Source organism: Sturnira hondurensis, unplaced genomic scaffold (assembly GCF_014824575.4).
Source record: "Sturnira hondurensis isolate 20B ecotype Veracruz unplaced genomic scaffold, ASM1482457v3 Scaffold0005252, whole genome shotgun sequence".
In the NCBI taxonomy this organism is placed as follows: Eukaryota; Metazoa; Chordata; class Mammalia; order Chiroptera; family Phyllostomidae; genus Sturnira; species Sturnira hondurensis.
This window is the reverse complement of record NW_028077883.1, coordinates 1,918,884-1,931,668: the sequence shown is the minus strand read 5'-3', so window position 1 is coordinate 1,931,668 and position 12,785 is coordinate 1,918,884. Positions and strand designations below refer to the sequence as shown.

Sequence of the window (12,785 nt, the reverse complement as noted above, 5' to 3'; positions counted from 1 at the left end):
CATCATGAAGTTGTGGAGCAGTGTTTCCCATTGCAGCCTGATGTCAAGCAGGGAGGGAACCGGAAGGGAAGTGGGACATGAAGTGCAGAAGCAAAGACACATTAGAACTTGTGAGGAGGAACTCATGAGGACAGGGAGACCCCACTGGATCTCTTGTTGCCTCCAAACTCTCCAGTTCAATGGTGTGGGCATCCTGCAGAAGACCTGAGAGCTATTTGTCGCAGAACTAGATATAAACCTAACCCAGGAATATAGGAACTACAGGAATAATTTTGCAAAAAACAAAGAGGTACCCCCTAGGGAATCTCATGCATTCCAGACATAATCCTTACCCTCATTGAGTTGTAGTACTCTATTGCAGGACTATAAGATGCACCAGACCATAAGATGCACCTAGATTTTAGAGTAGGAAAATAGGAAAAAAATTTGAGGCAAAAAATGTGGTAAAGTACTTAATAACCCGTGACCCTGCTCCACCGCCATGGCCCCCCTCACCCCAGAGAGCTAGGTAAGCTACATTCGACTATAAGACACACCCCCTTTCCTCCAAAATTTTGGTGAAAAGGTACATCTTTTTTTTTTTTAAGATTTTTAATTTATTTATTTATCTTTGGAGGGGAAGGAGAGAGGGAGAGAAACATCAATGTATGGTTGCCTTTCATGCGTCCCCTGCTGGGAGTTGGCCTGCAGGGAACTGACCTGCAACCCAGGCATGTGCCCTGACTGGGAATGGAACCGCAATCCTCTGGTTCGCTTGCCTGTGCTCAATCCACTGAGCTACGCCAGCCAGGGCGAAAAGGTACATCTTACAATCCAAAAAATAAGGTATTTCAATTGTCCCTTGCTAATCAAAATCAATCACAAAAGCTAATAGAGTAACCCCTCTCATTTGCCTGTTTATTGATTGACATGAGGAGCCCAAAGTGACTAGGTGGCTGTCTCAGCTTTGAGTTTAATGCAATCATTGCCCTATCTCCTGAGAGAAGCTTTCTTCCCATGAAACTAAGACTTCTATAGCAACAAAGCCACAGTTGCAGAGATGTAAGTCAAACTTTCATTAGTGATCACTAGGAAAAATTGTAAGAGCTACTTCCATATTGTCTTTCACTACCATCCTTCAGAGTCAATCCAGAGTGGGACTATAGTGCTACAATTGTCTGCTTTGGTATACTGACAGAAGTTCATACAGAGTCACCTGTAAATATTTCTTCCTCAGTTAACCGGTCATTGGAAATGCTCCGTATAACCATAGATGCAGGTTGAGAGAGTAGGGAACATTATTGCAGGAGCTTAGAACATGGGCATCTGCAACACTTGCTCTTGCAGCTTAATGACTTCAGAGCCCGCTCAAACCCGTTCAGTTTCCATTTGGTGTTGGACTGCTGCTATGCATATTCAATCTTACAACTTTGTCAGATGTGACCCAGTTCATGATAGGCAACTCGGGTAGCATGGTAATTTGCTTCAAGCACTAACAGATCTGCTAGGTTATACATCTTGGTTGAAGAACAATTTACCTGCCATCCCAGACTGATTGCAGTGCCCTGCCCCCAACTAGCAACTTTCCAGTTTGCTCAGTAAATAAGTCAGAGGAGCACACCCAGATCAGGTAAACATTGCTTCCCATTTCCAAAGAGGCCCACTGAGAATTGTGCACCTTTGTGACAAGAGGAGCTAAATGTAGTCCTTCACTCTTTGTTGTCATTTTAGGGGAGAGCACAAACACTGTCCCTCGCCACCACAAATTACCCAGCTGAGATTCCCACAGTTGGGGAAATCGTAGGGGTCAGCACACATTGGTGTGAGCCTTGCCCTGGGAAAACCAACTTTGTGATCATGAGATCTCCCCTGCCAAGTTTTTTACTTTGAAAGAGGTTATCTTCACATGTCCCAGACCACTAGAACCCAAGAAATATCACTGTGGTGACAGAAACCTGCTTTTTGGTCAGATTTAATTCCTACCATCTGGTCTATAATTGTATCGCCAGTGTGTCAAGAGTAGCTATTGCTTCTTTCTCACTAGGTTCAGTCAACATGATACCATGAATGTAACTGACCATCATGATTTTCTGTGGAATCAAGCAATGATCAAGGACCCTGCCAGATGCAAAGTGAATGTATCCCTGAGGGAAGACAGTCAAAGTATGTTACTAGTCAACAGAAAGAAAACTACTTTTTTAAAAAGGTTGATTTACTTATAATTTTTATTATGGTATTAACTTACTATAATGCTTTTGTTCAAGTCTATATCTCATTTCTATGTTTTCCTCTAGTTTTTGTTTTAAAAATTTAAGCCTATAGAAAAATTGAAAAAAAATATGATATGATCCCGTGTGACCTTCACCTAGATTTGTTGGCAGTGAGAATGGTACCCAGTGTTGCACTGGTGGGATCAGATGGAACCTTGGTTCAGCAATCTCAGTACTTGAGTTCTGGCTAAGAAAGAATTCTGAGTCAAGACTCAAACTACAAAATTAAGTTTATTTAGAAAACCACAGGAAGAACAAATGAGCAATAAAAGATATTGCCTCGGAAAACAAGTTCCAGGGGCAAAAGAAAGGTCCCCTGGAGCTTCGGAGAGATAAGTGTAAGGGCAGTCCTCCTAGGTGGCGTGGTGGGAGGCTGGAGAAAGGAAAAGTGCGGGTGTGCTCCTGGGAGGGAGAGTGCCTAAATCAAACTACTTTTGATGCTCTTTATTAACAGCTATTGATACAAAAAGCATTTGCCAGTCCAAGATCAAGGTGCCCTCAGATTTGTTTCCTGATGAGGAGATGAGAACCTTCCTCTTAGATTGCAGGTAAAAGCCTTGTCACTGTGTCCTCACCTGATTTCTCTCTACTGCTTATAAGGACATTAATCCAATTATAGGGTCTCCACAACACTCTCATCTAAACCCAATTACCTCTGAAAGGCCCCATGTCCAAATAGTATCACACTGGGGGTTAGGGCTCAATGTATAAATTTTTGCAGGATACAAACATTCAATTCATAAGATCTATCAAAACTTCAAGGTATAAATAATTCCTATACTTTTACATTTGTTCCATAACATTGAAAAAGTAGTATTCCAAGTTCACGTTACAAAGCAAGCATTAACCTCAATACTAAAATTTAACATGAATTTACACTTTCTTTAATCCTGACCAGACTGATGACAGCCATTTACCAAAGAAATATCATATCCCTCAAAATGTGGGGCAGTAGTAACATATTGATTTAAAATTACTTGATTTTAAAACTATTCATGGAATTTCACTCCAAGATTGACACTCTAGATTACTCAGATAATTCAGACTATGTTTTTTTGTTCAAAGACATTGAAGGGTGCAGTGGGTTTAATAGTGTGCACTGAAAATTCGTGAACACCCAGAGTCTCAGAACCTGAACTAATTTGGAAATAGGGTCATTGTAGAGGTTATTGGTTAAGATAATGTCACACTGGATTAGGGTAGGATCTAAGTCCAGTGACTGGTGTCCTCAAAAGAAGAGAAGAGAACACACAGACAAAGAAACATACCAGGAAGAAGGCCATATAAAGAACCAGAAACTGGTGTTAAGCTACCAAAAGCTCAAGAACCCCAGGAGGCACTGGGAACTGGAAGAGGCGGGAAAAGATTCTCCCGCAGAGCTTTGGGGGACGCGTGCCCTGTCAATACCTTGCTTTCACACTTCTGACCTCCAGAACTGTGAGAAAATAAATTCCTATTGTTTTAAGCCACCCAATTTGTAGTGATTTTTATGGAAGTCCTTGAAAGCTAATACAGATTCTGGTACCCAAAGTGAGTTGCTGCTGTACCAAATACCTAAAATTGGGGAAATGTCTTTGGAATAGGGTAATGGGTAGAGGTTGGAAGACTTTTGAACTACATGATAGAAAAAATCCAGATTACCTTGAAGAGACAGTTGCCAGAAACATGGACATGAAAGGCAGTTCTGACGAGAGTTCAGATGGAAATGAGGAGCATGGAAGAGAAAGCTTCTATCATCTTAGAGATAGAGAACTTGTCACGAACAAAACATTGTTAGAAATATGAAATTTTTTGTCACTGTCACTGCACTTGTCACTGCACCCTTCAATGTCTTTGAACAGAAAAACATAGTCTGCATTATCTGAGTAATTTAGAGTGCCAATCTTGGAGTGAAATTCTGTGAATAGTTTTAAAATCAAGTAATTTTAAATCAATATGATACTAGTGCCCCACATTAAAGGTGCTTCTGGTGAGATCACAGAAAGAAATAAGAAACATGTTATGGGACACTGGAGGAGAGGTGATCCTTGTTATAAGTGGAATATAACCTGGCTGAATTGGGTTTTGTTATTGAACATAAAGTGTAACTGGTAAATGATAGCACTTGGATATTAGCTGAGAAGATTTCCAAGTGAAGTGCTGAAGATAAGGTTTCATTTCTCCCTGCTATTTACAGTAAAATGTAAGAGGAAATAGATAAATTAAAGAAGCAGTCTCCAAGCAACTGGGCTCCCAGACCTGGTACCCCCTTCTCCTCCACCCATGATTGTGTACTAAGGCCTTTAAGGGGTCACCACCAGGGTTTCCACCAGCACACAAGCAAGACCATGGCAGCCTTCCCCTCTACCCCTCCAGTAACTTTCCGTTGGCCACCCATGACTACTACCAGCACCGGCTGTGTTCCAGTTCCAGTAAGAACTCCTGTGAAAGTGCTGAGTACCCTAGGGAAGACATCCTCTACACCTACCCCCCACCCCCCCGCCGCCTCCCCAAGGCCTAACTAGGTTAGTGGTGGGTGAGCTTCTTCTTGAGGAAGTTACTCTGCCATTCATGGCAACAGTGTTGGAGTACCCAGAGCACTTGAAATCTCCCCAGGCCTCCAGCAATATGATCACCTATGACCTGGCTGAAGAAGCCATGAAAAAAGCAGTTTGTTCGCCAGCCCCCCCATCAAAGCCAACACCAAACCCCCATCCTGAGTTACCACCACCAGCTACCTGACTTCCAGACGTGCTGGCTCTTTTGAGCCCCTTTTCCTTACCTTTCCCTTCTCTTCCCTACCCTCCCCTTTACCTTGCTCCACAGACTAGGCAGGCTGCAGCAAGCAGAAACAGTTGGGTTCTTTTAAAGATTTTATTTATTTAATTTTAGAGAGAGGGGAAGGCGAGAGGAAGAGAGGAAGAAAAACATCAATATATGAGAGATATATTGTTGATTGCTTGCCTCTTGCATGCCCCCAACTGGAGACCTGGCCTGTAGCCTTGACTGGGAATTGAACTGGCAACCTTTCAGTATTCAGGCCAGCACTCAATCCACTGAGCCACACTAGCCAGGGCAGGTACTTTTATATCAAAACAACAAAACACCAAAGAGGAAATTTACTGTCCAAGCCATATGTAAGCTTTCCTGACACCCTGTAACCATATGCCTTTCACCAAGTGGAAAATAAATGACAAGTGGCCAAGAACAATGAAAACAAAGAACTGTGAAGCAAAATGGAGACAGTGCAGGAGATACAAGATAAAAGAGTAATATAGATATGAAGTTAAGTTCTGGAGAGGACAAGAAGACTAGAGCAGAGATTTAGCAATTTTCAACTGGGGTGCCACCAGAATTTTTAAAAACATGCACCCCCTGACTCTTTAGTCAGGGACATTAACCTCTTTTCCCTTAGACTGTCAAATAAAATAATGAAAAAAGCCAAAATAATAGCCATCTGGTGTGAATGAATGAAAATTATATATATTTTGGTCAGATCGGTAAGAAATATAATATTTTTTTGCTGTGCTGAAGAATTTTCATAATTAGCTTGTGTGCCATGAGATGAAAAATGTTGAAAATTGCTAGACTAGAGCATAAACAAATACTTGGAATAATAACAAAGATTGTTTCAAATCTGATGCACGATATCCAACTGAAGATTCAAGACTCTCTTCAACTATCACACAGAAGAAAAAGAAAGCGACACCTACATACTGGTATATTGCTGGTGAGAATATAAATTTGTACTACACTTTGAAAGTCTGTTGAATTTTTTTCCACTAAGGTTGAATATTTGAATACTAACTACAATCAGGTGATTTCACTTTGAGATATAAACCCAAAGGAAATGTGTGCTTATGTACACCAAGAGACAAGAACGAGAATGCATACAGAATCATTACTTATAATAACCTTGAACTGGAAAGAGCCAAAATGTTGATCAAATGTAAATGAATACATAAATTGTGATACATTCAAGCATGTGTCTCCACAATGCAAATGAACTACCTATATACACAACAACATAGGTGATCCTCACCAAAAAAAAGAAAAGAAAAGAAAAGAAAAGAAATAGTCAGAGAAGCTGGAAACAAAACAATACATACTGCGTGAGTCCATTTACACACAATTTAACAATAGTGTTAGACTCAGGATAATGACCACCTTTATAGGCACCAAGGGAGTATTAATAGAGGGGCCTCAAGAGAGGCTTGTCGGTACTTAGCAAGACGTTTTCTTCTTGATGATCCTTCTATCTAAACAGTTATTTATTTCTCACTTTCCTCTGTTCTATTTTCTAATAAATGTCTTTTTGAAAACTAAGTTGTATAGATTTAGAACAATGTTAGGAAGTTTGCTTATCATTTGTCCGTTAAAGATCTGATGGATTAAAAAGAACAGAAGGTATCATTATGCATATTTGTTTCTCTGAAAGCTTTTCCACCTTTTGAGTTGTTGACATGAAACCTCCTGTCTCTGACCAACCTTATTTGTCCGTCTAACATACGGTACTGGACACTTCATGATGTTGCTCCACTGATGGTGTCTCTGCCCATCTGCTTTGCTTTCTCAGGACTTGCCCCTTGTGAAACTCAGCCCCTAAGACTGCCATTAATATGCCCTGAAACATGATAAACACCTTGACTTGTCTAAGAGATTGTCTAATAAACAGCTATTATAGCACATATTGAGGTACTCACTTCTCACTTTTGTTTTTTTCTCAACGAAGAACAGATACGAATCACATTTTACAGTACCATGTTAACTTGAAAACAAGCTATAGTACCATGTGGATGAACCATGAAAACACTATGCTAGCCAAAAGAAAGCAGAAATGAAGACCACACCATTTTTATTCCATATATATGAAATGTTTAGAATATTAAATCCATAGCAGAAATTAGATTAGCAATTGTCAGGGACTAGAAATAGAGAACATGAGGAGTTACTGCTAATGTGTATGGGGAGGGGTTCTTTCTGTGATGATGTAAATGTTCTGAAATTAAATAGTGGTGGTGGTTGTATAAATTTTGAATATACTAAAAACCATTAAATTTTACAACATGAAATGGTGAGTTTTAAGGTATGTAAATTATATCTCAGTAAAGACGATGTTAGATAAAATATATTTTCATGATACTCATTTGTACATTTATTTTTTTTGAATTATATATATGAAAAACTTGTTTTTTTCCAATATTATTCTTTTCTTATAGGAAAAGTTTTTACTCATGTAATACCAGAGTAAACTCTTGCTGCCTAAATTCTTGAAGAAACTTCTGTAGTCAGTATATTTTACAGAACATGAAAAGGGTGATTACCAATAAACCCATTATTAAAAACATTGAAATGATTTTCAAGTTCCTGGCCATCCAAAGTTGCAGTTAGGAATTCTAATTTGAACCTGATTTCTTTTCCTTTGTAGACATTCTGTGTTTTTTTCTCTATGAGAGCATTTCATATTCTCTTGAAGTTCAGAAATTTCAGCTCAACCTTGTCTTACTTCATCAATATTGTTTTCTGCTGAATATCTCTGAAAATATTAATTATAGTGAGAACAAAAGATCCATGGACTTTCTGTAAAATATCTCTTCTTAGGGATCACGAATGACAGCTGTCCAGCTGGCTGCTGGCTGTAGCCCTGCTCAGTAGCTTTCATTTCCTTCTTAATGTTCTATCAAACACTTGTTACCAAAGGCACCTATTCCAGGTGATTAATTGTGATAATATAAATAACTATTTTACCATTCGTATGGCTTCGACTGCCAATATCTTATTTTTCACTGGTAATAAAGTTATCACCGTCTTTTGAACAACCCCAAGCCAAATAAAAAAACTTAAATTCCCGAGGTTTTATTATTTCATGAACATCTTTCTGTACCAAATATTGTATCAGAAAAGATATTAATAGAGGAAGCAGAAACCATTCCAAGTAGTTCACACTGAAACGAAATTTGGTGCATGAGAAATCATTTGAAAAGCCAGAGGAATGAAGGTCAGGAATACAATGAGGCTTTTAGTTTCAAGATCATATAATGTAGCTGCGATCTAGAAGTCAGAAAACAAGAGCAACTACTGCTGCTGACCTTTTCCAGAACTGCTCCGCCACCATGACCTTACACCTCTGAAGGTAGAAGTCAGAAGGTAGATTCTATTCTCATTTACAATGCAGCTTTCCTTGTGGTTGCTGCAGCTAAGGGAAGGCCTCTGTCTACCTTTCAAAACCTTCTAAATCTATGCTATTTTCTGTGCCTCCTCCCCCCTTCTCCTCCTCCCACTCCCCTGTTGCTAACCCTCCATGTGATCTTCATTTCTATGGTTCTGCTCCTGATCTAGCTGTCCTCTTGGTTTGCTTTTGTTTTAGGTGTGGTTGTTAATAACTGTGAGTTTGCTGTCCTTTCACTGTTCATATTTTTATCTTCTTTTTCTTAGATAAGTCCCTTTAACATTTCAAATAATAAGAGATTGGCGATGATGAACTCCTTGAACTTGACCTTGTCTGAGAAGCACTTTATCTGTCCTTCCATTCTAAATGAAAGCTTTGCTGGATAAAGCAATCTTGGCTGTAGGTCTTTGGATTTCATGACTTGGAATACTTCTTTCCAGCCCCTTCTTGCCCGTAAGGTCTCTTTGGAGAAATCAGCTGACAGTAGGTAGAAAATAGATAGGGGGGAGGGCAAGAATAGTAGGGGAAATATAGAATCTAAAGAACTTGAGACATGTGGTCATAAACTAAAGGAGGGAAAGGTAGGGGAGGGGGTGTGTAGGGTGGAGGGGAATGAAGGGGGAAATAGGACAACTGTACTGCTATAATCAATAAAATATGAAAAGAAAAGAAAAAAGATAACTATCAAAATACTATAAAAAAACCTTCTAAATCTCATGATGTACATAGGACACCTGATATATCTGAATCATACAATTGTTCTAAAGGTTTTTAAAATTGTAGTTCCTCTCATGTTGTTAGTTTTACTAAAATATTTAATGATTGTTGGTTGTCTATAGGTCTGTATACATAGATTGTGTGGTATTGGTAGCCGGAATTTATATACCTTGCCTAAAGAAGGCCTTTCACTTGGCAGGTATGAACGCAAGTTCTGTTTATAGACACCCTTGCTCTGCTGGCTGTGTGTGGGGAAAGAAGGTTGGCAGCATAGGGAGGACACATGTAAATAGTCTCTCCTTTCTGGTTTATGCGTAGCTTGTATGCTGGATCTTCCTATTTCTCATGACCGTTGATAATCACTGGGCTCACTCTCTCTATTTCCTGTAAACCACCTGGTGCTCATTCCGGTAAATTTCTGGAGTCAGACTTACTATGTAATAGAATGGGACTTGAACTTTTATTCTGGGAAGAAGCGCTGTTTTCAGTTGCTTTGAAAACAGGATTGCTACGCGACTTTTCCTTCTAATGACTTACCCAGCTTGTTGTCCAAATCTGCCCTTCCCACAGGCCTCATTGTCTTTCATCTGAAGGATATATGGAGAATTTATTGGAAAAACTCATTCAGTGACTCTTCTATTTCACTTGGATAAAATTCTTAGTTTCTTGGCCAGTTTTGTTGGCAATTTGAGCCCTTCCCCATAATGGTCAAAATTCTTCAACAGCCCTCAAAAGTTTGCTGGTGAGACTCCTCCAGAGCAGTACTATGGTTTTATGGCTTTATTCCCATTTGTATATTTGTGATTTCAGTGAATTTTGGGGAGGGTAGAAAGGTAATTCAGATGTTCAATTACCCTTTCTGAAGCAGACCTATTACCCTTAGACTTACAACAGACTGATTTGCACTCTTCGGATGCTTAAAAAAGTTAATCAGGATCTACATCTTCTCCCTCAAACCAGGTGAAACAATTCAATTTTCGTTTTCCTTTCTCTTATTTTACTTTCCCCAAGCACCCCATCTCTTTACCTCCAAACATCTTAGATTCAGTTTCCGTTGTAAGGCAGGTTTACTAAGTAGGCTTTTAAAAAATTTTGGAATGGAAGTTTCTACTGCACAATGGAAAGATGTGAAGGGGCATGTAGCGGTGGTAATGTGGGTCAGATGACTAGAGGTTCAGAGATATTGGAAGGGTTTACACTTTTAGCAGTGATGAGGAGGAAAACAGAAAGATGAGGTTGCAATATAACTGGTATGAGTACTGTTATGGAGGGATGTCCTGGGCGAATTAGAGGTTGTCCAGCTTTTGAGGAATCTGACTAGTCCCCCTCCCTTCGCCCTGGGAGTTTGCGTGAGTCCTTTCCTTGGTCTTGAACACCTTTGTCTCCTTTTCTCCCTTCTCCAGGCCAGTCCAGACACTTTATGTCTGGATCTAAATACAAGTTTCTCCAGGAAGCTCTCCCTGAGTGCCTTCTCTCTTCTATGCATGTGTAATTTTGTCTCTGGTTGCCCTTACTACATTATACAGCAATTGTTTATTGACTTGTTTGTATCCCCAAATACACCCTAAACTCTGGAAAAGGGAAAGACAACTGTCTTGCAGAAAGTCCAACCTCTAGGTAATCATCCCACAAACTGTACAGCATACACATATACTATTGGGTTGGCCCCCCAGAACAGTTTGTTTGTTTTTTCTGTAAGATGGCTCTAGTAAGGCTTAGTTGTCTTTAACTTCATTCAAAACAATTTTATTACATTGTATTATGACAACTGTCATGTCAGCGTGCATTAAAAAAGCTTAACAAAATTGGTGAATTTTTGTATAGCCATTTTAATATTGAAGATAGAAGACAATAAGCAACATTTTGGGCATACTATATTTTATTATTTCAAGGAAGGTAAAAATGCAACTGAAATGCAAACAAAGATTTGTGCAGTGTATAGAGGAGGTGCTGTGACTGACTGAATGTGTCAAAAGTGGTTTTGGTAAGTTTCATGCTGGAGATTTTAGTCTGGATGATGTTCCATGGTTGGGATGATGCTTCATGGTTGAAGTTGAGAGTGATCAAATGGAGATATTAATTGAGAACAATTTAAATGTGTAGGAGATAGCCAACATACTCAAAATATTCAAATCAAAAAATTATTGGTGGAAATGAAAACTGTGTTTTTCATTTTACAGAAAAAAACCACATGAATTTTTTGTCCAACCCAATATTTTTCAAATTTAATGTTATGTAATTTAATTCTAGTTTATAAAAGCACTAAACATGTTTCTTCCATTTACTCTATTCCAAAGACTAAGCTCCATTACTGCATTATACGATTTGATTCCTACACATTTAATTTAAAGTCTTTCGTAAGAGTGCATTTTCTCAAGTTATGAACATTGTCTATTATAAATGTATACTTCTGAAATAAACAAATTGAATTAGATTCATGCAAATCTTTCTCTATCCTTGATATATAAACATTTAAAATATTAATACTGCTTATATTCTAGCATCTTAGTGTTTCTTTTAAAAATAACTAACTTGTATGTGAATTAGCATGATGTTTGTAACTATTGAAGGTGCGAACCCTTAAGAAAAAAGATACCCACAGAAAAAGGGCTCCCAGTGGCTAACTGTACTCAGATTTGAAGGCAGAGTCAAACATCCATTCTACATAGGGGTCTCACGCAAACCACACTTCAGGGAGAAGCCTGCACTGAATTGCCTCCCTGCACTGTGTTCCTGCCATATGAGCCAGACTTTACAAAGAAGTTCCTGGAATAGTATTTCAGTTACTAGGACTGAAGTTTTCCTCATCCTATCAGTGCTGCACAGCTATATCACCATCAGAATCTTCACTGAGCAATCAGAGAAGCTCTATTTTGACAAATTAGGATAGTGATTTTTGGACCAATTAAACTGGGGAGATTTGGAGTCCTCACCTGCAAAAGCTGAAGCGGCAAGACTTCTGTCTATAGAGGTCAGCTCCCCTCTGGCTCCAAAAGTGCACTTTCCCCTTTCCAGGAAAGACTAAAGACTGTTTCCCTGGCTCAAGCTGAAACACCAAAGATGTCTCACTGGAGGAGAGGGAAGCAGACCAGGAACAGAGAGGGGTCTGGTCCCAGGTGTTGCCTCCCAGCTGCTTCATAGTTGAGCTGTATACTGTTGAGTTGTTCCACTGCCACACTATATCACGATTGAGTTGTATGCACTGAATAAAGTTTCATTCTTCACTGCACCCCAAACTGGAAATTCCTACTGGCATTGAATTAGCTACAACGACCATCCGGCCATCTGTTGAAGACTGCCATGTCTGGTTGTACATACTGTCCTGTTGTTATGATCTTAAAAACTCATTTCAATAAATAAGTTGTCTGAGTGGATGCAAGACACTATTTCACATTCCTGTGGACACCCATCTTCAGTTAATGCACAATATATTTGTAAAATGGAATATTTTCCCCTAGGTGTATTATCTCTTTCTCATAGTATCTAAAACTACTATGTATATTTTATTTATGTGGAAATGTCTGTCCACATTACAATCATTGAAACAATAGTTAATATAATTAAATGAATGATTTTCCCTCTGTTAGAGTTGTATTTATCTAAGCAGCCATCAGACAAGGTCTAATGCTATTCTCACATTACCCGCTTCCAGAATTTAAAAAATCCCCAGG

The 12,785-nt window shown here is 39.1% G+C and overlaps 1 non-coding gene across 1 annotated transcript; it reads right to left on the bottom strand.

The window, feature by feature from the left end:
• Window positions 1–1,707: 1,707 nt before the first annotated feature.
• Window positions 1,708–1,863, bottom strand: LOC118987380 (U1 spliceosomal RNA). Its single transcript, XR_005066555.1, has one exon. It is a non-coding gene; the product is annotated as a U1 spliceosomal RNA (small nuclear RNA).
• Between the last annotated feature and the right edge of the window lie 10,922 nt (window positions 1,864–12,785).